Source organism: Ananas comosus, linkage group 20 (assembly GCF_001540865.1).
Source record: "Ananas comosus cultivar F153 linkage group 20, ASM154086v1, whole genome shotgun sequence".
Taxonomy (NCBI): Eukaryota; Viridiplantae; Streptophyta; class Magnoliopsida; order Poales; family Bromeliaceae; genus Ananas; species Ananas comosus.
This window is the reverse complement of record NC_033640.1, coordinates 4,581,837-4,609,406: the sequence shown is the minus strand read 5'-3', so window position 1 is coordinate 4,609,406 and position 27,570 is coordinate 4,581,837. Positions and strand designations below refer to the sequence as shown.

General features: G+C 40.3%; 2 long non-coding RNA genes across 3 annotated transcripts; one reads left to right on the top strand and one right to left on the bottom strand.

Moving 5' to 3' along the window:
* On the bottom strand, nucleotides 18,767-19,126 carry LOC109725471. The gene is made up of 3 exons (XR_002220272.1): nucleotides 19,086-19,126; nucleotides 18,892-18,974; nucleotides 18,767-18,789 (listed from the first exon to the last, which is right to left on the bottom strand). It is a non-coding gene; the product is annotated as an uncharacterized LOC109725471 (long non-coding RNA).
* Nucleotides 24,871-25,390, top strand: LOC109725386. Of its 2 annotated transcripts, none has more exons than XR_002220246.1 (3): nucleotides 24,871-24,926; nucleotides 25,024-25,091; nucleotides 25,211-25,390. It is a non-coding gene; the product is annotated as an uncharacterized LOC109725386 (long non-coding RNA). The 2 variants fall into 2 exon arrangements; XR_002220245.1 differs by having other exon boundaries at nucleotides 25,208-25,390.

Genomic DNA, 27,570 nt, shown 5'->3' with positions numbered 1-27,570 from the left:
CGCCGAGAGTGGCGAAATACACCAATAGGTCAACTGAGGCATGATGATATGCAATAAGCGTTAAGTGTTATAAATTTTAAATTGGTATATTTCGTGAAGTCGGAGTCTTGAAAGTTTAAAGAAGGACGAAGATTGAAGACTCAAAGACGCAAAACATGAATCCACAATGCCCAATAAGTTTAAATTATGTTGATGATAATTTATGAGCATTTACAAGTGTTTCGAAGATATTAGAATATGTATAAATTGATAAAAAATTCAAAACTGAGTTTTCCAAGTTTCAGGATCCGGACCCTAGGTGCAAGGTCTGGAACCCGTACGCCCTCCTGGCTGATACGCAGAGAGGGTCCGGACCTTGGGTCCAGGGTCCGGAACCCGTACGTCGGTTTTGCTGTTACGCAGGGAGGGTCCGGACGTTGGAATCAAGATTTGGACTTTCAAGATCCGAACCCTATTGGAAGTCCGGACCCTAAACCCAACGTGAGTTTTCCAAATATGGTTTTGAGTTTCCAAATATGGTTTTTTTTAATCCTAATCTATTTCTAATGTCTTCTAAACCTATAAATAAGATGTGAGGGTATCTCTAAAATATGGTTAAGCCTAGATTATCGTTTAGAAACCCTAGAAGCTTGTAGGTAGCCGTTTTTCTCATCTTCTACAACAAGCTTCTCTTAAATTGATTCTTGGTGCCCTAATTCTTAATGTTCTTCTTTAATCAATTTGAGAATTGCTTAGAAATTATTCTCACAGATTTTTAATGAGATTCTAAACAGTAAATCATCACCAATCGTATTGTTCTTGCTCCGGACGGAGTGCACTCGTGGATTCGAGTGGGCATCGTTGATTCAGCGTGATCAAGGCTTCGTGGATTCGAAGGTAGGCATCTCGTGGATTCGGGACGTGGTGTTCGTGGATTCGAACGTCAAGCGTGGCGTTCGTAGATTCGGACGTGGGGCGTGGATAACCCGATGACGTGTGCGAGATCCGTATAAGGTTAAAGAAAGGTCGAGCCCATGGAGTCGGTAATTACCTTAAAATCTTTTTCTCTTAGTGGATTGTTTTTTCGCGTGTTGGTCCCGTAGGTTTTTCTCCAAATTAGAGTTTTTCCATGTAAATCTTGGTGTGCTATTTAATTTTTCATATTTATTTTTATCGCATTGAGATTTGTGTTTTTGGGTTATACACCTATTCACCCCCCTCTAGGTGTTTGATAGTATCTAGATAAATCCTAGGGTTTCCATAACCTACATTAAGCATACAGTTAACAATAAATTGAACATTCAATTATAGTCATGCCTCTACATGATAATGTCATTTAACATGTATGTAGTTTTCTACTGTCACATGCACAAGTACTTGTATATGCAAGTCTATATGCAAATTCACATGCAAGTTTACATGCACAGGTAATTCACTTTCATTTTCATCATATAGCTATACTTCTATACTAATCAACATGTGTATATAGATTTACTACTACTAAGGTTGTCAATGCAACAATGATTAACATCAATGCCCAACTACTACGAATGTATCAAGTAGCGTCACAAAGTAATAATCCAGTAGTATGCCCATCTACTATATATGCATCAACTAATTATGATGTACTATGTCAAGTTTACTTAATCTTTACCCAATTAACGAGGGACTTACACATGATAACTTTCCGGCTTGTGCCGTGCCTAATAGCCCCGTGGTAGTCAATATTTTCCCTCTAGGAATGAGCCTCCCCCACAGCAATCCATTTCGGTGCCCAATCCCGCATGGGCGATCTGTCGTCGCAAAGGCTAACTCTGGAGTACCAGCTTGTAGGGAGCGACCCTCACAAGCTTATGTGAATGAGCACAGAAGGAAGCAAGCGTGATCATAAGCATCAAGTCTAAAGACCACATATCTCAATCATCATGTCTAAAACATGGAATCACAATCATCGACTCAAAGGTCGGGTACTATATCATATATGTCAAGTTTCATTCTCAATCAACTTGGTGGTATGTCTCTACCGATACATAACATGCCTAAAGCATGTACTGGTTTACATCTCATTTATCCTATCAAGGATGGTTCTCTATTTTATTCAAGAACCAACAGGGTTTCATAAGTATACTGTTTACACTATAACAGTTTCATAAGTATACTGTTTCCACTATAGTGTAAAGTGAACAACTTACCAATATCATATTCAATGAGCTACGAGGATGTCAACTAGATCATGATTCAGGTCATGCACATGCCTTGCTACACAAACCTCCACTTCATGGAGTATGATGGTCATCATGCAAGTAACTTTCATTCAACTAAGCAATTATATGCAATTGCCCTTTTTATTCGCCCAAAAGCATAGAAATCTCTTTCGTCATGTCTAAAACATGAAATGCAACTAGCGACCTAGAGGTCGAATACAATGTCATAATGCCCAATTAGTTGTTCAACTAAGTTAAGTGCACATGCTTAACTTCACTATTTATCTCTACTATGCAATAGGTCATTTTTGCCCTTGTCTAAAACAAGTATATTACTTATCATGCAAGTTGAACTCGATAATTCCACTAACCATGTAAGGTCCCATAGGACATTCAATTACTCATCTCTATCACGCATTCTAATGTTGCATAAGAGGAAATACAATTACATTCTATTTAGTGTACGTACCAATCCACATTATAAGCCTCTACTATATAGAGTATGAAAACTTCTATATGTAACATGTAACATACCGAATTCCCGAATCACAATGCAAACTTTGATCGAATTGATCAAAGTGAGGTATGTGAATGATAAACGAGGTACCCGAATAACCTTGAAGGTGTTTGGATGGTTAGAAGGTGTTTCGGAGATGTTTGAGTGTTTTTGGCACAAATTGGGTGCGAAAACGGAGTCCGAAACCCGGTAGTTGCCGGAAATGCACATGGGACATTGAGTACCGGTACTAGGCCAATGCGGTATCGGTACCCAGTTGAAGAGATGTTGGACAGCTCTTGGGATTCGTACAAGGGTAAGCTGTGTACCGGTACCTGAGGCTGGTACCGGTACCGAAATGGTCAGGTACTGGTACTGGAGTTGAATACTGGTACTGTGCCGCAAACCAGTGGTTACGCAGCTCGGGATGTAGGAGCTGGTACCGGTACTAGATAGTGGGTACCGGTACCTAGTTTGTTAAGGACTGAAATGTACGAAATGAGAAGAGTATTGTGGAGGGGTTTAAAGGTAATTGTTGCGGGCCTATATAATTCCAACCCCAACATCGGTACACTCCTCATGCAAGAGAAGCATTGTTCTCTTCTCCTTCTCATTTCCTTCTCTTTCTCTCTCTAGGATCTCTCCAACAAAAGGGTTTTGAGGATATTGAGGCTGGATTGAAGGGAAGTTGGTGGTTTTAGTGTTGATGAAGCTCAAGAACAAGATGAGCTTGGGTAGCGATGGAGTCAAGGTGAGTTCTCTTGCTCCTCTTGGTTAGGGTTTGATGTAAATTCCCTAAATTGCTTAGTTTTGAGATTCTTAGGTTATGGAAGTTTGGATTACTCCATAATTTCCTAAGAATTTTGAGTATGAGAAGGTTATGTTGAACCTAAGCATGAAAATGGGAGTTTGTAGGATTGGAGATCTAGCTTAGAATTAATCTCATGTAATCCTAATTGAAGGTAAAACTGATGCGTTGGAAGGCTCGGATCGAAGTTCCGATGTGTAATATATCGAAACCTCGGTAGAGATTATCGAACTTTAGCCAAATTGATTAAAGTATGCGAAAGAGATAGTTGGACAAGTTCCAATTGGCATTCCAACAAGGTTGGAAGGATTAAAAATGAGTTTAAAAGATTTAGAAAGGTTTTTGCATTGATTGGAGCAAAGTAGAAACGAAAAGATGCAAAAAAACTACAGTCTGGGCAAAGTGTACCGGTACAACATCAATCAATGTTGTACCGGTACTAAACTGCTGGCCGAGAGAAGCTGCTCTCAGGTTTGCCTCTGTGCGATCGTGTTACCGGAGACAGAAAGGCCTGTACCGGTACACTTTGGTCTGGCAGCAAAGAATTGGTCTGATGCAAAATAGAGTGTTTGGGGGGCTTGGTTGCTATTGTTGCAATCTATAAAATACCCCAATATACCCACTGGTTCACAGCAGCTGTGAACACCATCTCCAACCTATTTCCTCCCTCTCTCTCTCTGGGAATCTCTCTTCAAAGGCTAATGAGCTAAAAGGAGGATTTGAAGGTGGATTTTGGAGGATTTGAAGGGTTTGAGCTCTCCTACAAGGTGGACCTTGGAGTGCTTGTAACATACTGAACTTCTATAATTATGAAGTTATGGTGTATGTTAGCTTGGAAAGCCATTAGAATGGTTACGGTGAAGTTCGGAAGCATTCCGTTGCTTCAATGTGCGTAGGGCGCAAAAACGGAACCCGAAAGTCTATGTTGGACCATGGACTAAATTTAGCAAGGGCATGGATGAAAAGATGATGAAAACATGTTCAAAAACATGTTTGGAGAGTCTCAGTTCGATTTGAAACGAATCGGAGGTCAAACGAGCGAAAACGAGCGAAAAAACAGACCCGAAGGCTGAAAATGCTGAAAATTTGGCTAAGTCTGGAATGCTGATTTTCTGGCCTTTCGGGGACCGGTCTCTCATTGCCTGGGACCGGTCCCAGCACCCGAAAATGCCCAGTTTGGGCTGGATCATTGTGTTAAACATTGAGGGGTGTGGGGGGTTATGTGCAATTGTGTTGTGAGTGTATAGGGTGAGTGTAATGAGGTTTAGCCCTCATTTCTCTCCTCTCCAACACAAATGAAACCCTCTTTCCCTCTCTAGATCTCTCTCCCTCTCTCTTGGAGGTGCTCCAATGGTGGAGTTTTGATGGAAAAAAGATGGCTTGGTGGAGAAGCAACCCTCTCATGGCAACCTAGTTTGGAAAAAAAGCTTGGATTTGAGATAAGTACCCTAGGTTTTGAGGGTTTTATGGTTTTGATGTTAGGGTTTGGTGTTTCCTTCTAGATCTAGCTTCTAGGAGATGTCATGGTGACGTCATTCATGGATTTCTATGGTCTAGGGACCAATTTGGGAAAGATGATAAACCATAGGGGTTAGAAAATGGGATTTTGTAAAGTTGAGATCTAACTTGAGTTTGATCTTTTGTTAACCTAATTGGCAGGTCAACGAACGCGAGGGAAGCGACGGTTCGTCGATTCGTCGAGCCGATACAAAGATATTGAAGAAACAAGCTAAATTGGTACAGATGGCCGCAGCTCGCGGCGTAGGTGTCTAAAAATCGTGAAAATGGAATCGGGGCTTCTCAGCATTCCTACAAGGTGGGGGGTGCTGTCCGAAAACACCGGATCTCTTTCTATGTCTATGTCACTTCTTTGAGCATGTTGATAATGTTGTACTCATGCATGTAGGATAATGAGATAAATATTGATTGTATCAATTATCTGCTTATGAACATCGCAAACATGTTGTACAGCCATGAGAACGAGAAAATGAACAACCCTATATGTATGTAAAAGTAAGAAAAGACTTGATCGATAGTAAATAAAGGTGACATTGACTCTAGTGACATGATTGGCACCGAGAACAGATTGTGCTAGATAAGGTAAAACCTTAAAGCATTGTGAAATATTGACTATCCCATTAGTGGACATTGTGGCTTAGTAAAGTGACATACATGATTAGGTAAAGACCTATCATCAGTATTGTGGCATCATGGTTAAAGTTGTAAAGACCATTCTATGCATTGTGACCATTGTGGCTTAGTAAAGTGACATACATGATTAGGTAAAGACCTATCATCGGTAGTGTGGCATCATGGTTAAAGAAAATGACTAAACAAGATTTAGCTTATTGTGGCATCAGGGCCATTGTGATATTGGGAAATGGTAGTATATGCATGAATAGGTAAAGACCTTTCATCGGCATTGTGGCATTGAGACAGGTTTGGCTATACCTCCTCAAATTGAGGAGGGGATCATACTCATATGTATTGGTTCCGGCTTGTGGGAGGTCGCTCCTCCACAGGCGGTGTGCTTCGGAGTGATGAAAACACCACGGGTGGACGTGCCCGGCGAAAATCCTTCGGGTGGTAGTGCCTTGTGCCTCCCCCGTTAGATGGATATGTGGACTGTGAGTTGGGGTAAATCAGGAGCACCCCGGGTTGATTGGGTAAAGGCCAAAGGAAAGTGTGTGGACTGTGTGTTGGGGTAAACCAGGAGCACCCCGAGTTGACCATAGGAAAGTGAAAAGGACATGCATGCATAATCATCATGTATTTGAATATGAATATCTATCTGTGATTTGCTTTTTTGCAGACATTGTATTAGAAGTGCATTAGTTGATTTGTTATCCTTCTTTATTGAATTACATATACCTGAAATAGACCTAGTGGGCGAATCGGCGCAGTCGGTGGCCGAACCCACTGGGAACTTCTTCTAGTTCTCATCCCACTAACCATGCAGGTTCTAGCGCGAGCGGGGCGATCGGGGCTCGTGGCGTGGTTATCGTGCTCTAGGTAGTGTGCTACCTTTATGTATAGAGGCACCCTTGTATATGTTTCATCTATTATGTCGATGATGTAAAATGTAAAATGGAAATGTAATAAAATTATGTGAAAGGTGAAAATGTATTAAGATCCTTTGAGAGATGAAATTGTAAATTGAGATGAATGAATGTAAAGAAATTGTATAAGCTTTGTATTTGATTGAAAGTGATCAATATACAATGTATAAATGTAATAGTTAGATTGCTCTCACTTATGTTTGGTTGTTGCTTGCCCTCGTGTAAGCCGTGTATACTTGCATTCATTATGTTTGAATTGCTATTGTTATACATGTATTGTTGGAGCCTTGGGCGGACAGGGGAGGTGCTGTCCGTTCGGCATCTGTTGACGTGCCCGAACCGACCAAATTGGCGGTCGCGGGGCGTGATAGTGCTCTTAGGCTAAGGTGAGTTTTTATGCAAGAATGGTTCTAGGGTTTGGATTTTTATCCTAAGTCTTAGAGTTTTGGTCTTCTTGCAAAGCTAGAAACTCTCTTGAGGCCTTGAACCCATGAAAATTCATGGTTTCTTCAAGTGCTCTCATGGTGAACTTCTAGGGTTCATGTTAAATGTCCTAGGGATGGTCCAAATGAGTTAGAAATGGTATTAGAGAACTTCTTGGGCAGTTCTAAGCTTGTTTTTGCTTAGCTCAAAGATCAATCCAAAAAACTTAGCTATATGACATTGTTAGGGCACCAAATTTGGGGCTTTTGCCCTAAGTTGTTTTCGAGGTAAATTGACCTTGTGGAAATCTAATTAGAGGTATTTCCGACGCGTTGGTGGACTTGGTTCGGGGAAACGAAGAGTCTATGTAAAGATATTTAGTAAAAAGCCTAATTTGGCTCTATTTTGATACAGATCGCCGCAGCACGCGGAATAGGAGTCTAAAAATCACGAGAATCGAATCCTAACTCCTTTGCTACTATTCGAGGTGGGGGGTGCACTCTGGAATCGTTGGATTCCCTTCTATGTCTATACACCTTTTATTGAGCATATATGTCAATAGTCATTCATGCATAATAGGGTAATTTACATGTGAATGTTGGTTGAGCTTTAATTATATGCTTCTAACATAGATGAACATAGTGATTCATATGAACCATAGAGGACATGTTTGTTGGAACCCTATACTTCTGTGAATGTGAGACTTGGACTATGATAATAGTAAACAAATGTGACATTGACAATAGAGACAAGATTAGCATTGAGAAATGAATCATTAAACAAGGTTTAACTAACAGTGGCATTATGGCAAGAGTAACCTAGAAAGTGGTATTAATAACAAGGGAGAAACCTGTTATGATAGTGGCATTGTGGCTAGTGGCTTTACATTCCCAAATTGGGAATTGAATCGATGCTCATGATAAGTCTTAGCTTGAGGGTGGTAGCTCCTCCTCAAGCGGTGCGCTCCGGAGTTGGTCACCACAGGGATAGTGGCCCCGAAGACGGTCCCTCGAGTGGAAGTGCTTGGAGCCTCCTCGAACAAAAGGAATTTCAGGTTGTGAGTTTTTGGGGTTAACAAGGTTAACCGGTGCAATTGGGTAAAAGCCAAGGTAATTGTGGATAAAGCATGCATGCATATTTATCATCATATGATTATATATCTACTTCTTGACAGTTTTCTTGCAGGCATAGTATTAGTATTAGTATGGTTACTATTTTTTTTTCTTTGAAATACTTATGCCTAAATAGACCTAGTGGGTAAATCGGCGAGGTCGGTGGCCGAACCCACTGGAAACTTCGTTGAAGTTCTCACACCACTAACCCTACATATCCGAGCGCGAGCAGGACGGCGGAGGATCAAGGCAAGAGTCTTGCGCCATAACTAGTGGCCATTGGAGCATTTACATTATAGCCATTCCCTTTTTGGTTCATGTATCAACTTTTATTTTGTTGATCAAGAAATGTAAAAGTTGTAAATAATCATGTATTTTGAGTTGGATGATTATAATGTAAAGAAATTATGGATGAAAGGAAAATGAATGTAATAGTTTTAGTTTACTTATATTTGGTTAAAATGTAATCAAATATTATGTATGTGGTTATATGCAGTAGCTTAGAGCTTTCATTCTTGTTGTTGCTTGCCCTCGTGCAAGCCTTGTATAATTGCAAATCTCGTTGTTTGATTGCTTAATTATACTTGTTGTTGGAGCCTTGGGCGGACAAGGGAGATGCTGTCCGTTCGGCATCTGTTGACGTGGCCCGAATCCAACCAAATAGGCGGAGCTCGGGGCGTGACACGACGAGTCAACATCGAGTTATTGAGGAAAAACCTCATTTCGGCTTCGTTTGTCGTGGGTTGAGAGAGATAGGCTTCCAAAAATCGCGGGACTTGGGTTCTCGCATCTCGGCATCCCTACGAGGTGGGTGGTGATATCCGAAGTCTTCAAATGACCCGTTATGTCTAGTTGCTTTTTGAGCATATTGTATGTGTATAGTGGATTCATGCATTATAGGGTAAATGGGACATATGTGGTACTTGTGCATTCTTGTATGCTTTGGAAGCAAAGAACATGTGAATTATAGATGATGAACATAGAAACCCTATAGATGTATGAAACATTGAACTATGACACTAGCGAACAAGTGACATTGTGACTTGATGGCTTGAGTAACACTAAGTAGTGTGAATGGTAGACAAGGAAAAGGAACTTGTGACATTGTGGCATTATAATGAGATGGATTGGTTAGCATTTAGAATTGGAAATGCTAAACTTAGAATAAAGAGCTTGTCAAGGTTGTGGCTTGGTATCCTCCAAGTGAGGATTGGATTGTACTCACAGATAGTCTGAATGCTCGAGGTAGGTCGCTCCACCTTGGGCGGTGAGCTCCAGAGTTGTCATGCCCCGAGCTCCGCCAATTTGGTCGGATTCGAGCACATGACAGACGCCGAACGGACAGTACCTCCCCTGTCCGCCCAAGGCTCTAATAACAAGTATATTACAAGCAAATCACTAAGAGAATTGCAAGATATACAAGGTTTGCACGAGGGCAAACAACAACCACAAGTGAAAGCATCGAAACTATCTAAGCATTCAATATACAAGTCATTTGATTTCATTTGAATCAAACACAAGTCGTCTAATACATTTATCTCACATTTGCCTTTAACCAAAATACATTGCTTACATCATTCTTACGTTAGCCAAAATATAATTTACATTTCTTGCTTTTCATCATATACAGTTCAACACCTACAGTTGAGTACGCCAAAGCATAGGGTATGCCTATAAACTCTGAGGCCGCTATCTACGGCGCAACACCCTTGCCTCGATCCTCCGCTGCCCCGCTCGCGCACGGATCTGCAGGGTTAGTGGTAATGAGAACTAGAACGAAGTTCCCAGTGGGTTCGGCCGCCGACCACGCCGATTCGCCCACTTGGTCTAATTCAGGCATATGTATTTCAATAAAGAAGAATAACGAACCAACTAATGCACTTCTAATACAATGCCTGCAAGAAAGCAAATCATAGATAGATATTCATATTCAATACATGATGATTATGCATGCATGTCCTTTTCACTTTCCTTTGGCCTTTACCCAATCAACCCGGGGTGCTTCTGGTTTACCACGACTCACAGTCCACATATCCCATCTAACGGGGGAGGCACAAGGCACAACCACCCGAAGGATCTTCGCCGGGCACCTTCACCCGTGGTGCTTTTTCACTCCGGAGTACACTGCTTGTGAGGAGCGACCTCCCACAAGCCGGAACCAATACATGTGAGTATGATCCTATCCTCAATTTGAGGAGGTATGGCCAACCAGTCTCAATGCCAGAAAAGCTAAACCTTGTTTAATCATTTCCTTTAACCATGATGCCACAATACCGATGATAGGTCTTTACCTAATCATGTATGTCACTTTACTAAGCCACAATGGTCCTGATGCCATAATACACATAATGCCACTTGGGTTAAACTTTGTTTAATTATACTCATTTCAATGCCAATTGAGTCACTATAGTCAATGTCACCGTTATTTACTATGGTCATAGTCTTTTCTCACATTCACATGCATATAGGGTTATTCGTTTTCTTGTTCACGTGTGCTTATATCGTTCACAATAATCTTAAGCAGATAATTGATGCAATCAACATATACCAGTCCTTACCCTACATGCAAGAATGCAATAATACAAACATGCTCAAAAATAGTGACATAGACATAGAAAGAGACTCGGTGTTTTCGGATAGCACCCCCTACCTTTATGTGATACTAGGATGCCGTGGTTCTGTTTTCACAATTTTTAGATACTTTCGCCGCAAGCTGCGGCAATCTATACTGACTCGGCTTCTTTTTCCAATATCTTCGCACACGCTCGTCGTATCGCCGAACCGAGCGCACCGATGTGTTTGTTGACCTACCAATTAGGTTAAAAAGAGATCAATCCCAAGATTGAACCTCAAAATCCAAAAATCCTAAAGTTAGGTCCTTATGCAACATTATCTTCCTCAACTAGGTCTCTAACATGGATAATCATGGGGGAAAATACCATAGAAGCCCCTAGATGCAGCAACTAAAAGCAAAAACCCAAAACCTAATTTAAAATCACAAGAACTCACCTTTGGAGTCTAAAGCTTTCTTTCAAAGCCTTGCTCTAGCTTGCTCTACACCTTGGAGAGCTTCTTCTCCAAGCTTGCTCCTCCCAAAAGCCCTCTTGGTCCAAGCCCTATAGAGAAAGGGAGAGGGAAAGGAGAGGTTTTTAGATAGAGAGAGGGAAAGGTTTTGGGGTTAGGGTGTGAGAGAAATGGGAGCCAACCCCATCTCTCACCTCTATACATCCAACCCATGTCACTTTTGCACATAAGCCCCTCACCTTTTCATTTTTGCAAACAGCCCTTACTGGGCAATTTCGGGCTCGGGGACCGGTCTCTCAAAGGAGAGACCGGTCCCCGAGAGCTATCCTGCAATCTGCGCAGAAAGGGACCGGTCTCCTCCCAATGCAACCGGTCTCTCGGGACCGGTCTCTCCCCCGCGGACCGGTTCCCGAGAACTCAATTTCCAGGACTTAGCCGATTTTTCACCTCGTTCGGCTGATCAACATTCGGGAACCGGTCTCTCACCCAAGGGACCAGTCCCCGAGAGTAAAATTTCTGGGACTTCTCCAGAATTGCAGTTTCACTCTCTCGGGTCCCTTTATACTTTACATATAGGCTCCAATGCACTTCTAGCCTATAGTAACTCATTCCTTTTCGCGTTCCGCACATTTCGACGGAACTCTGTACGGCTTACGGGGAATCGCTATGTTACAGGAGTGACATCAACTGGGTTGGTAGTGGAATTCTCCCCAGCAGACGGTCCAGTCGGGTTGTGGTATTCTCCCCGATAAAAGAGATTTAGTTTGGTGAGTTGAGGTTTAACTAAAGGGTTAAACAAGTGGATTGGGTAAAGGTAAAAGAGCATGCATGCATCATGAGTATATTATCCCCTTCCAGTTTGTACAGGCATTGTAGTAGCATTAGTTTGGTTACTTATCTATTTCCTTTTCCTATGAAGTAGACCTAGTGGGTGAGTCGGCGAGGTCGGCAGCCGAACCCACTAGAAACTTTCAGCAGTTCTCACCCCACTAACCATGCAGATCCTAACATGAGTGGGGCGGTCAAGGATTGCAGCATGGATATTGCGCATTAGATAGCGGACCTCCATTGAGTATAGATATACCTTGTATATTTCATCTATTGTAGTTGATGAAGGAAAGTGTAAAAATTCATTTGAGAGATGATTATTGTATGTATTGGAAGAATGTATGTAAATAAAATTGCAAACTTTGTATTTGATTCAAAATAATCAAGATACAATGTGTGGATGTAATAGATAGTTTTACTTTCACTTGCTTTAGATGCTTGCCCTCGTGCAAGCCATGTATAATGGAATTTTTCTAGGCATTTCCTTACACAAGTTTGGTTGTTGTGGAGCCTTGGGTGAACAGAAGAAGTTCTGTTCGAACAAAGTAATCCTGTTCGAACAGAGGAAGTTCTGTTCGTTCGACGTCTGTGTACGTGCCCGAACCGACCAAATTGGCAGTCTCGGGGCGTGACATAACATGAGTGTACGTATCATGTTTTCAAAAATTCTACCATGTCATATCTTGCATGAATATGCATCAATTTATGTCTTATAGCAATATAGAAGACAGAGAGAATTCACCCACTTCGATAAGGTCAAACCCACTGGATAGCATCCGAAACCTTGTTCGTTTCTCCAACGAAGTTGTCTCCAAGACTTTTAGCACCCTAAGAAAAATTCTCAAAGGGTTACGAGCTTCTAAAAAGCTCACCACGAAATTCACCAAAATTCAAAAAAAAATAGGTGAAAATTATCTTTGACCAAGTAAAACTTGTCTAAGGCTCAAATCAACCCAATGGGGCTTCAAATTCAACCTACAAGAGTGTTCAACACTCATCAATTCCATCTAAAAAGCTTTCAAAAGAAAAACCCTAAAACAAGAAGGATACTAACCTCATAAATCTCTTGCAAATCTCATGCAAATCTCATAAATAGGGAAAATAAGAAGGATACTAACCTCAAATTAAACTCCAACTCATGTCATGAAGTGCTAGTGTTGAAGTTTGCTCCTCCAACAAGCTCATCTCCTCAATCCCGAGCTCCTCTCTGTAAGTGGAGGTGCTAGGATATGTAAGAGGTAATTACGTCGAGCACAAGAAATTCAAGCGATGCGAGCACAAAATTGAAGCAGGGGTAGAGGCAAAATAGGAAGCAAGGATGAAAGAAATAACTAACAAACAACGAGATTGGAAATAATAATGACTAATATTTTGAAACATTTGGATGGTACTATATCTTCTCACCGAGCTGACAATGAAACACAGTCTAGCACAATATAGTAAGTTTTCATCTCTCTTTTTTATTTAAGCTTAAATTATTTGTATATTCTTTTTCAAAATTTGTTAATCATTTCGAAACTTGTTGATCATGACATGGAAATAGTTATCGGAGCAAGGAACTACTATAAAATTTTGAAAGTCTGATGCTAGGATACATTTGAGGTCAACCCCTCTCGAGACACCTGCCTTATTGGAAGAGAAAAGGCGGATATTAGAAACTAATCATCCTAAAATTTTTATGATTTTGTTCTAATAATTAGAGGTACAACTTTTGTTCAATGAAGATTAGGACAATAATTTAGGATATTATGGAATGTAATGATTTGTATTTGCATTGACTATTGTGATGGTTTGAGAATTTCAAATCTTTGGTAAGCCTTTTTGTTACTCGTATAATTTAATCCCATAGCAACTAGTTAGGTTTTGAGCAACTTGTATACCTATTTTCATGTTATTACAGTCCTTCAAATATAGAACCATGCTATTGTATGATAGACGCATGCTCTCAGAATTAGAAACTCCCTTATTTATGTTGGATATTATTTTGCTATGGAACCAGCCTGTTTGTACTTGCTGACTTCTATGCTTGTCACTCTTGTTTGTAGAAGTCGACTCTCATGTAGATGGTAAATTAGATGAAATATAAAATACTAGTTGTAGAAAATAGCTCTCTTCATACTGCTCACAATTCATATCAAGTTTTAGCATGTAATCACAGCATGCAGCTTATGTAATTCAGTTATCTGATATTTTAAACTGCATTCTTATTGCCCATTTGGTTGATGTCTCCGAGTATCATGCCAACAAAATCCTGAGCTTTTATGCTTCAGGTGATCTCCTTCTCTAGGAATATGGATCTTGTGATTATAACTATTTTTTGATAAAGATTACAAGAGAATTAGGAGTATAACCATAACATTTTTGGTTTTCATGCTTATTTAATTGATCTTTTTAATCAATTTTATTCATGTTCTTGGAAGTTTGTTTTCATTATGTTGAGTTTGTTTTTCCATTTATTTGAACTAGGAAATGTGCAGGGTAATACAATGGTTGCTCCTATTGGTATTATTATTATTATTATTATTATACTGGTCAATTGATAGGTATGATGGAATTACTTCGCCTACAGTTCAATCGATAGTCACATATAAGATAAACTCTTTTTTTAACTCTATAAAATGTCTTTTTGTCAGAATTGCTAGATCCTTTAGTTTTAGTTTCTAACTTTATTTTGTTAAATTAAGTTAGAAATTATTAGAGGATGAGGAAAGGGCATACGTTGAGAAAAAGAACGGATCTCCACTTGGATCATACTTATGCTTAACATCAATTTTTTAATTTTACTTTCTTTCATATTTCAATTTTGTCTAAGTATATTTATTTTTAATTTATTGCAGGTGAGGATGAGTGGTGCAATTTCTACATGGTGTTAGCATTCGACAATCCTTTATTTTGAATGTGGACAATAAAATCAAATGTAGTTATTTCAGAATGAATCATTTGTAATTTGAATTTGAAAACTATTTGTCATGTACTTAAAAAATTTGAGATATTGGGAGCATTTTGTATGACGAATTTGAGAATATTAATGCCTTTTTGTTATTAAGACTTAAAAATCTCGTCAATTTGATTTTATCATAAATACAAGTTGATTGTTTTGAACTGTATAAAATATTGTTGTAGTTTATATTATTATTAAAATAGAATTTTGTAGCACATTATGATATTTTTGTCATTAGAGCAATATTTTATGACCGACAATGCAGTGACAAATAATGGTGACAATTCTCATAATCCTTGAGTATACATCATAAAAGCAATATTTTGTGACAAATTTTATTGTCACTAAATATTAGTGGCAATATATCGGCGATGAATATTATCGTCATAAATGTAATATTCTGTGACAAACTTTGTTATCACTAAATATTAGTAATCACATATAAATGCAGTGTGTAAAGACCCGACTTGCTAGCAATAATAACTCGTTGGGCCAAAACCACCGGCCCAAAATGCTTATGCCCAGTTATTATTACTAGGGTAGAGTCCTCTTATATATCCAATGACAATCCCATTTCCATCTGATGTGGGACTACTGAGGTGTCACAGACTCCGCCTGTTTAGGCTTTGACATCCTCGTCAACCCTAAACACACACAGAGCCTAAGATCACCAGGCGATGTGAGACTCATTTCGCTAGCCTTGTCATTCTAACCCTGACTTAGCCTGTTATTCACTGACCCTATGTAGAATACCGAATTTGCCAATTGGACAAGATTGTAGTTTGGGTTGGCACGCAGCATATATTTGCGGAGCTTGAGGTGAATCCATTTTGGCACGAAATTGATGCAAAAACGGATGCATGAGGCTACTAGTTCATGAGGACTAAAGTGCAATTAGAAAACTTAATTGGATTAAGATGCAAATAGAGCATCTTAATGGAATTCCACTAAGAAGAAGAAGAAGAAGATTTTTCTCTTCTTTCTTCTTATCCTTTTCCTTCTCTCTCTCTAAGCTTGTGCAAGAGAAAAGAAAAGAGAAAGTAAAAGAGAAAGAGAAGAAGAAGAAAAAAAAACTTGGAGGGAAAGGAAAAAATTTCTTCTCCTTTTCCTTTCCTTTCCTTTTCTTTTCCTTCCTTTCTCTTTCCCTCATTTTCTCCTTTCTTTCCTTCCCTTTCTTCCCCCTCTCTCCCTGTCTTGTGCCACTGCTACTGCAAGAATTTTTGTAGCAGCAGCAGTAGGTTGTTGCTGCAGCTCCTGCAGCAGCTGGCTGCTGCTGGCGCAGCACCAGCAGTAGCACACGTTGCTAGCACAGCAGCAGCCTGCTTCTGCCAGGCAGCAGCAGCAGGTGCTGCAGGGTAGCAAGACTATTAAAAAAAAAGAGAAAAGAAGAAGAGAGAGGAAAAGAGGAAGAAAAGAGAGAAAGAAAAGGAAAAGAGAAGGAAAAAAAGAGAAAAGAAGAGAGAAAAGGAGAAAAGATGGAAGGAAAGGAATTACGGGAATGATTGAAGCAATTAGCAAAATTCACAATTCTAATGTCAAATTGACGGTTGCAGGATGTCCTAGAGCGCGAATTTAAGTACCATACATGTCCCGTTAGTCACAATTTAAGGCAATTGACGTTCAATTTGCATGAATTGAGCTTGGTTAGAAAATTAGCCTTTTGATTGTAATTCCAAATGATTTGACTTGTTTAGTGTTTCCGAGCGACCGTGAGCTGAGGAAAATCCTGTGAGTGGCGGATTTCTTGCTTTAGCTGCTGTATCACACTAAGGTAGGTTCCGGTCGCTGAAAACGGCGAATTTTCTTCTATGTCTATTTGGTATTGTATATTGTAGTTGACCATCCGTACATGGATTCTACAATATCGAGCATAATATTGAGACATTCGACACATGGTTATGAGACATAATACTGGAGTATAAACATGAGTATGCATAGGAGTCATGAATTTAAACATGAAGTGTAAGTATGTCCATTTTGACAATGTATATCTGTCACGCCCCGGGACCGGCGGAGGCCCTCCCGGTAGCGTGCCCAGACCCGCCATATGTCTACACATATAAGGCGTCTAGAATAAAAGCGGAAGTAAAAGCAAGTAGTAGACAACTAGAAGAAGTGAAATAACAAGCAACTAATGATATCAGAGCGAATATAGTTCTAACATCTACACCAAGGTAAAGAAGTAAAGCTAGTCAATAAAAAGAGTCATAAGAAGTACAATGTCTGTCTCATATGTACAAAAATGGTGGTCTCTAGTACACTGGCAAAAACGCTCCACCTCTCGCAAAATAAAACAAAAATCGAGAGGTAGACCACCTATCAACTCGTCCTCGAAGGAAGCTAGCTCGAAGCAACTCCCTTCCCGCGATCCCTGGCCTCACCCTGAGTGGAAGGCTCTGAAAAACATCGAGAAAAAGAGGGCGTGAGAACTATAATTTATAGTTCCCAGTGGGCAATTACTGACCTCAGCTCAATGCACCACTAGGCCCCAAAAGAAAAGGGTAAGTAACAACATAAAGTAATATGTAATAAATAGTGAACACGAAAACTGCTGAAAGAAAGCATGAATGAAATGCTATACTACTAAGTCTCCAATAAGCATGATGTCATGGTGATGTACATCTACGCTATCATAAGGTAATATATCCGATGCATACTAATATGTCTCAACATAATAACAAGTAAACCTCACGTTGCAATATGTCCATGCATAAGGGTAAAACTATCCAAACAACCGAGTATACTACGATGCAATAATGAAACCGACAAGTATACTAAATGTACCAATGCTATATCATAAGCGTGTCCAAGTAATCCAACTACTAATCCTATCTAGTAGTGATTGTTCATATTCAACACCGTGTCGATTTCCATTTCCAACTTGAGGACCTACCCAAGGTAGTCCAGCTTGTGCCGCCTAAGTGCCTGTGGTAGCCCAACATCCCTACTCTTGGAATGTGTCTGTCCCACTCGACCCCGTAGGCTTCTCAATACCGCACGGACGAACAAAAGTCGCGTAGGCTAACTCCGGAGTGCCGGCTTGTAGGGAGCGACCCTCACAAGCATGTGCGAATGAGCACAAATGGCAAACAAGCATAGTCCAAGTCTCAAGTATCCAATTCTCATGTCTCTAACATGGTATAGTCACTAGCATCCCGAAGATCTAGTTTAAGTCACAATGTGAAATTTCAACATTTGCTACGCCTAGTGCCCCTTAATGACACTTAGGCAATTTGATGTTCCACAAGTTTTCCAAATCCCTTAATGGCCCTATCCACTAGGTTCACACTTGTCCTGAGCTCAATGCCGCTTGATGACATTAGCTCTCTAATTCACATGCATCTAAGTTTGATGTCAATAAATGGCAACTTGTCATTCATCATGTCTCAAATAAACCTAAGTTTAAATGCACGAATTAAAGCCCATTTACACTATAGAAGCATGAAACCAAGTCTCATATAGAATGCCAAATGCATCACTAGATCTGTCCAGCAACTCGCTACTACATAGAGGTCCGGAAATTTCATTACATATAACATGGGCATTTTGAGCATTCTAAAAATCATAATAAATGTATTTAGCATGATCATGCATGAATTAATAGTATACGAAACACTTATCACCAAATATGAGGATTTCTCATATTATAGGCTAGGTCAAACCCACCAACGACAACGAAGCTTTTCGTTTGCTCCAACGGAGGTTTCCACAAGCTTTCTAGCACCCTAGGAACATCAAAAAGGGTGTCATCCAATCGATACGAAGAGCAATAAGCTCAATCTTTAACCTAGGAGCAAAAAGGGTCAAACTCACCTCAAGAATAGAAATCTTCTCCTAAGCTCCAAAAGAGAGCTAGGGTTCATCCAATCTAAGCCCAAGGAAGGTTCTAAACCCACCAATCTAGTCTCTAAAGCCCTAGAATCAAAATCCCCAAAATAAACCCTAAGTATCCAATCTAGGGTTCCAACTCAAAATTTAGCAAAAACATGGATCAAAGGCTCAAATCATGTTGCTAACCTCTCTAGAAGCTTCAAATCAAGCTCCAAATGCTCTAGGTTCCAAGATCTCTCTTCCACTTAGCTCCAAATCCAAGCTCTTGGCTTCAACCATAGTGGAATAGCACCAAAAGGAAAAAGGAGAAGAAGGATCCATCAAAAACCATGCAAAAAGAGGATCAAATCCAAGTGGAAGGGTGGAGAGGGTTCCCTTACCTTGTCTCCTGCTGTTTCAAGCTCAAAGAAACAGCTAAGGGGCGTGGGGGAATAAATAAAAGAGATACAAACTCAAAAACACCCCTGCAGTCCAAACTGTGCGAAATCTGCCGCCTTGTACCGGTACACGGTCCCTTGTACCGGTACAAGGTCCACGAAATCCAAACCCGTGGCTCGGGTTGCGCTGTTCTGCAGCACTGTACCGGTACAGGCCCGGTGGCTGTACCGGTACAACCATCAACATTGTACCGGTACAAGACCATCCTTGTACCGGTACAAGACCTGCGAAAATGCAAACCCGAGGCTCGGGTTTGCAAGCTCGCGGCTCTGTACCGGTACAAGCACAGCCTTGTACCGGTACAAGCCCGCCAGACAGCCAATCCGAGAGCTGACCAAAATCCAAATTTTTGGGTTTTGGTGCAAGGCTTCGTACCACACTCCTCGGGACACGTGTCATAGGTCGGAACACAGTCAACGACCTACCAGCAAGTCTGGAAAAGCTCAGAACACGACCAATCACTCGAACCTCGCCATTTGCAAGGGCCCAGTGTGTTACAATATCGTACTTGAAGCATGAATACGAGTTATTTCCTTTTTCCTTGCATTGAGCATGCCGTGAATTACATGATAGAGGTCTAGGCTTCACGAGACCTTTGACGACCGCTCTTTTGGTTACTTTGTGGCCGAGGATTCGTGAGACACGTGTGGATAGATTTTTGGACCTATATGATTGAGTTGAGATCATTGGGTCATTTCTAGTAATTCTTGACCATCCCATGATTTACTAGACGGGACATACTTATTATTAGCCATATCTCATATTAGATATTCTGACTTAGGTCGTGGGAGGCTAGTCGACATCTTGTGGATAGTGATGAGTTGTCTATTGTCCCTAAATGCTATACAAAACATAAGTTAGGTGAGGTATCTATGTGCGTTGTTCATTTGAACCATCTATGTGAGTCATCTCTTATTTATTTTTCTCGTACATGCCATGAACTTTGTGATAGAGGCCGCGGGTAGCACGGTGGTAGTGTGCAAATATGTGGACATAGAGAGTGTAGTTTATTCTGTGTGCACATTCTCTTGTGACAGTCGACTTCTTGTATTCTCCATGACTATGCTGAGGACAGTGTATTGGGTATCGTGATATTGTTAACCATGATATAGACCATAGACTGGAGAGCCATAGTGGTTTGACTGAGATACTTGCTATTAGACTCGGTAGGGGTCGCTCCCTTTCGAGTGCCGCTCTGGACGTTGGCTAGTTATAGCAAAGATATGTGTGCCTTTGGGAAGACGACCTACCTGTGGGAGTGGTGTTCGGGCTGGGGGCAGAGCCTAGCTGTCAGCGGTGCACCTGTGGGAGTGCGATTCCGGGCAATAGGCGGGTGTAGGTTTGACCGGACGTATGAGTCGGCCGTTGCGATTGGGTATTAGTACAACATTTGTTTAGTAGCAGTAGCTTTGGTGCATGCACTAACCAGCTCTTTTCTGACTTTTACGACATATACAAGGGCATGAGAGTTCAGTAGGTATATGGATCTGTTTCTATTATATTCAGTTATTCCTTTCAGTAAAGTGATTAGTAGATACATTCCCTGTTCTGATCAGAGTCAGATATCTATTTATAGCAGACTTTACTGTACTTGCAGTTATCTTTAGTTATACATTTATCGCATTCTTTACTGTTCTTTCACTATTCTCGCCTGCAGTAGACCTAGTGGGAAGGCCGTGGTTATCGTCGACCGTACCAACTGGGAACTACTATTCAGTAGTTCTCACACCCTTTTGTGGTTTACTTTTTAGGGTACGTATACAGTCGGCTGATCGAGGCGAGGGGTATCGCGCAGTAGATAGCATCTCCTACCAGCATGCCTAGACATTACTGGACCACTAGATAGTGTGCTACTCTATACTACATGCATGCACTGCGAGGGCCAGGGCTTTTTCCTTGTACTTTTTTGGGATTGAGAATTATTTGATGTAGTACATGATGTACAGCAGTTTAGCTTGTAGATAGTGCTCTGATACATGTCGTTTGTTTATTCTGTATTTCATCTTGATTCTTGTGTTGTGGAGACTTCTCAAATGTAACCCCTTGGAATTCGTTTAGACAAGGGAAACCCTGACCATTCGGTGGGTCTGTTGACGTCCTCGTGGGCTTCCGGTGTGGACTCGGGGCGTGACACCTTGGCTTAGTCTGTCATTCCGACCTTGGCTTAGTCAAAACTTACCTCACACTTTTGGCTGGTGAACTGCTCTGATACCAACTGTGACGCCCCAACTTCCCAAAGGTCACCCATATCTCAGCATTGTTAGTTGTATGCCTTAGAAGCCTATCAGACTGACGCATTTTATTTTCTATGGGACATATATTTGTGCTTAATCTTTATTATTTATATAATTGGGCCTTTTTATTCCATTCATGTTTAATGTGTCCATGAATCGTCCTTTGAGTTAATAAGATGATAATATGTATTCTCAAGAGTTGAGAATTTGAGATACATATTGTCGGTGATTAATTCTTAAATGCTCTCAATCATTGGATCATCATGGAGACGATGATTGATCCAATAACATTGATATGTGTGTCGCTTCTCTTTTGGGATGACAAATCTCGAGTCATCAGTGTGGGGACACTGGAGCGAACATGCAGGTGGTTGTTGGAGAACAAGGGTACTGAGCATGACCAACTACGAACAGTTATATGGATGCCTACTCATTCGTCAGTAACTAGTTCGATGTTGCAGTGGTACAAATGATCCTTAGACCTGCGACTCCACGGCCATTCAATGTGAGGCTACTGTAGTTTGACTATGGAACAAACTCTGATCCTAGCCATGGGTCTTAATAGTATATGTTGGCTGCAGTCGATTCATATCAGGAATGGGTGTGTGTTTATAGAGATCTATCGCTCTCGGTAGAGAGATAATTAGTTCTATACTATTTGTAAGGCAAAGCTCAAAAATCCTCGGCCGGGATAATATGGTGTATGAAAAGAGGTTTTCAAGAGTAATCATAAGTGTTTTTGTCCTATCAAATTTGTCATATGATGGGTGATGGGGTTTGACGAATATTCTATGATCTCCACTCAGTTGGAACTATACGATAGAAGGATTGTATTGTACGGTAACTGCACCTAGAGATTCAGTCCGATATTCACTTCTGACTAGATTGCCACTACATACTGCTAGACGTCACTAGTGGATTGTGGGAGCCAATAAAAATAATTATAAATAATTAATTATTCTATAAGGGTGAAATCAAAAGAGTTTGAGCCATCAAAAGAAGTTTCGATAATGATATAGATAGGGATTGCATCATATTTCATTACCAAACAGAATTAAACCTATTAGGTCACACATATAAGAAATCACACATGATCGATGTTAAGGAGACAATAAAAGAAGTTTATCAGATAGGTTAATTGCAATTATAATATAGTTAAATACTAAAGTTTACTAATTTATTAGTAAAAGGACTAATTTTCAATTGTTGTAAATTAGAGGTATTTGTGTGTAAAAGTTGCATGGTGTATTTACTAATTGTTAGTAAATAATATGAGAACTTATTTGTAAATGTTACACACGAATCGAATTAGAATTATGATTCGGATTTGGTTAATATTATAACTAACTTGTGGGTTAATGGATAATCCAATCGGATTAGGATTTCGATTAGGATTAGGATTAGGCTTAAGGTTTTCTCATTATAAATATATGTCATATGGCATATTAAAATTAATTAATAGAAGAGAAATAGAAAACCCTAGCCGTCAATCCTCTCTCTCTTTCTTAAGTTTTCCACAATTAATCCATCGTTTTCGATCTCCAAAAGGTTGGTAGCACATTTAGAAGATTGATTCATCTTCCTCAAATCGACGCAAGAGTTAATTCGTGATCGGATCACGGATCGAAGCGGTCGTCTAATTCGATCAATGGCGTGATTTCGTGTGGACGCGAGTAGAGGCCGGGCGCGTGCGCGGCTAAGCGAGGATGAACAAGTTTTACCAACGATTGTCGACTTCCGGTGATCTCGACCCGCGCAAGGTAAAAAAAAAAAAACTAGATCCTATTAATTAGATCAATTAGATCAATTATTAATGATTTAAAACGAAACACGAGGTGATCTTTGGTTTTAGAATATTTTAATTGTGTTATTTTCTTCCGTTGCGTACACATGATATTCTTACAGTGGTATCAGAGCCACCCTCGTCATTTGTTTTAGATCTAATCTCTTTTTCGATATTAGGGTTTTTCGGAACGATTGAATTCAAAACAATGAGGATTATTTTTGAACAATTTTTGATTGTTTCGAAACACTAATTAAAACCAATACACGATGCACCATTCACACGGCCGCGACATTCGGCATGCGGGCGAGACGGCTGCAAAGATTGCATGCAACCGTAAGTAGCCCATGCATTACTTAGTCATCTCAATGCCATGCATGCACATGTAAATTTAATGCCTTACACCTTATCTAATTAAATAGGGTGGCCATGCATGACAAATTAGAGTATGGCATCACTAATTAATTAGTTGGGCATGTGATTGCATGTGATGTGGGGCATAGTTCCATGGACGACATGCACATGTTGCAAGATCCGCGCGCCATGCGTGCACGTATTTCTTGCGGTGCTTGTGTGCGACGCGGCTAGGATGCGGCTATGTATGCAGTTGCATCGTGAGTCGCAATTTTTATTAATTTTTAATTTTAAAATTTAATAAATAATTTTAAAAATGAATTGCGATTCTTGAAACAAATAAAGATTTGTTTTTAAATTAATCCGAAACCCAATTAATTAGAATTCAAATTAGAGAATTTAATATTATATGCATGTGATGTATATGAGGTGATGATCATGGATAGCGACCTTGTGATGTGTATGTATCATGTGACGATGTGAATTGTTATAATTTAATAAGGACCTAGTATTAGATTATATTGTTTTTGGTGCCTGCACGTGCCAAATAAATTATGTAATTTTGTAATACACTGAACTTTCGCAAATTGCAGAGTTCGAGTGTGTGGATTGATGTGTGGAACTCTTCTACATGTTCTATTAGCCTTGGACAAGTTTTTGACCAAGTTAGAGAGTGATTGGAGGGTTAAAAGTGAGAAATTGCATTGATCTGCGAAAATCAGCAATTTTCTGCTTGTTGTACCGGTACAGCCATCACCTTGTACCGGTACAAGCTGGCAGATTCGTGGCAGCTTGGGTAGTTTGGTAATTTCACATCTTGCTCTCACCTATTTGATCCCAGCACGACTCTGGGAGCTCAGTAATGGTTGCTGGAACTCAGGAGGTTGTTCTTCCACCTTCCTCTCTCTTTCTCTCTAGGGTTTTTCTCTCTCTACAAAGAATTCGCCGATTTCGCTCGTTTTCGTCGCAACGTTGGTTCTTCGCTGTTCGCATGTGTCGCAGGGCCTACGTGGACGTGTGAGGGAGTATTTTGGAGAGTTTTTCGCAGCTCTGAACCAGTGAGGTGCTGGTTGGAAGCTTAAGAAGGTATGTGACTCGAGTTTTCCGTTATCGACGTTTTATTAGTCGATTTGAGTATTGCTTTTGAGTTTCTGCTTCTAGCTGTATTCTTCTGAGATTTCAGCAATTAAAGTTGGATTAATTAGCTGTGAATTAAGCTCCTTAGACTAGGGATAAGCTTCTTTGAAGGTTAATTGAGAGGATTAGCCATTTATGAAGATAAATCGGAACTAAATGCAATTATTGGAGCGACTTGATGTATTTGGGGATTACTTCTTCGCAGCAGGTCCTCGAGCTTTATTGAGCTGAACTTGTACTCTTTGAAGATGGTTTAGAAGGTACTCTAACCTAAGGTGAGTAAGAATTTCAGTTAGGAAGCTGAAATTGCAAGATTCCGACCATAATTGCTATAATATGATGAGTTTGATGCCGTTTCGATTTTGTTCGCAGCGTGAATGCGATCGAGCCTTGGATCATCGTTAGTTGACTTATGAGAGCTTTTGGAGACTTATTTTGAGGTATTACACTAGTCCCAAAACAGGGATTTAAGGGATTACTCAGTACTAAGTGTAATTTAGGCCGAAATCGGATATTCCGGTCGTTATTTTGACGCGGTGTTAATGTTTGTTTTCAGCAGGGTTGGAGCCGACTTTCTTCGACTTCTTGTGATTATTGGGAGCATAGTACTAGGTGGGTTTGACCTAACCAGAGCAAGTGAAGCTCCCCTATGTTCTATATGTATTATAGACGTGGTTTAATTATATGCCTATGTGATTGTTAAAGGGCTCGGAATTCGTCATCATGACGTTTATCATATGTGAAATGAGCATTCATGCATAAAAGTACTCATGCATTAAAGTATTCTTGTTTAGTTCAGTAGAACAATCAGGAGATCAGTTTATTATGTTTCTATGATATAGAGACACTATAACATGAAAGTATTTCTATTCACTATTCAATCAGTTGAATGGCCTTATGAACACAGTGTAGGATGCCACTTAAAAGTAGAGAACAATGACATTCTCTTGGCTCTAATGTAGAGAACTATGAGAATGCTTATGACTATGTTGATAGTGCCATACTAGTGGAAAGTTATAATTTGCATGTGATAGCTTTACCATTACATGAATACAAACTAGTGGATACTAGCTTTGTTCCTATTTGTGTATTGACATTCCGATCAGAGGATTCGAGGGTAAGAACATTTGCAATGAAATATGAAAATTGTGGACATGTGGTCAATGGACTTTGCTTGCTTGCCATCGTGCTCATTCGCACACGCTTGTGAGGGTCGCTCCCTGCAGCCGGCACTCCGGAGTTGGCTACGCGACAGTTTGCTCGCCGTGCGGATGGTGTGCCGAAATGGATTGCGTGGGGAGTGTATACTACCACGGGGCCATTAGGCGCGCGCAAGCTGACTACCTTGGGTAGTCCCTGTGAGATTGAAAGGAGGTACTAAAATGAAAAAGAGCGTAATGAATGTTATTACTTAAAGTGTACAGTAGTCATTTTATGTTCGTGCTTATAATCATGTCTATGCTCATGATTACAGAAGTTGCTGATATCTCTTTTATGCAATGGTTCATTACTGTAGAAAGCTATTACATGTTGATTACATGTTATTACTTACTAGCATCAGCTATAAATCATGCAATTATTAATTTTGCTTTCATTTTATGACATCTTGAGCCTAATGGTGGAATTCGCCGACGAGCTGGCGCTTACCCACTGGCGAACTATTGTTAATAGTTCTCACGCCCTTTTGGTGGTTGTTTTTACAGAGCTATCTACAGGAGAGGCTAGGGATCGTGGCAAGGGAGTCGCGCCTAGCTAGGCACTACTAGGAGCGTGCTAGTCGATCACCTTGTTACTCGGGCTACGGCCGAGGGTGATGTCCACTGTATAGAGTGACCACCGTTGTATAGATGTTTTTTGTATACCCGTGATGTATATTTACTGTTGATCCCGATGTTTCTGTTGTGATACTTCTCTTCTGTCGAGATTTTGGGATTGTACACTCTTTGTTCTTTTATATATATATATCGACTTGTACATTGCTCTGATATCAGGATAGGATTCTCTCTTATTTTACTTCCTATCGACTTGCTTTCTTTGTAGACGCCTTATATACTGCAGGTGTATGGCGGGTCTGTGCACGTGCCGGATATGCTTCCGCTGGTACCCGGGCGTGACAAATTTGGAGACCTGCGTGTCTCATTAATTTTATAGGTTGTAAAGTTATTGTTGTAAAATTAATAAGAAAAAGGGTAGCTTAGGTTCCAGAGGGATTCGTTTCATTCAAGAGTTGATGCGATGCGGATCAAGTTTGGACCAGATACTGATCAAGGGAGAAGACAAGAGTTGATCAACTCCAATCCGATCAAGATGCAGAATAAGAAAAGGCTTTCTTGTGTGTAATACCCTTATGACCCGATTCCGGCCTAGTGGCTCAGGCCCGAATCAAGGTAAAATCCATGATCATCACCGGTAGTTATTTTTATATGTAATGTATGTATGCATGTGATGCGATGGTTTGCATGAGATGTAAATTAATAATAAATTAAAACTGATGAGACAAACTAATCTCCTTAAATGAAATATTAAGTTAATAGTGTTATGAACCCATTAGTGGCCTTCCACCGTTGTAGGGTGTGGGCGTCTCTTTAGTGTTGATTGATGCACCCAGATACGAGGGTTAGTTGCATTAGAGGGCCGCAACCATTCTATTGGCATGAGATACTGTGCGGTAAGCAAGGGGTTGAATACAAGAATCTGTCAGGATGAGAATTCAATGACATTCTTATTTGCACGATGAACGGTGGGTCTAACTTAACTAGGAGATAAGGCCAAGAATCTGTCAGGAAGAGGCCTATATCTTATAGAGGTCAAAGATTAAATTGTAATTTGCTTGAGAAGCATTGAACAAGAGTTGTGTTAGTTATATGCCCAAAAGCCAATCTGGTGACACTAGCTTAAGGGTATTTATGCATTAATTAT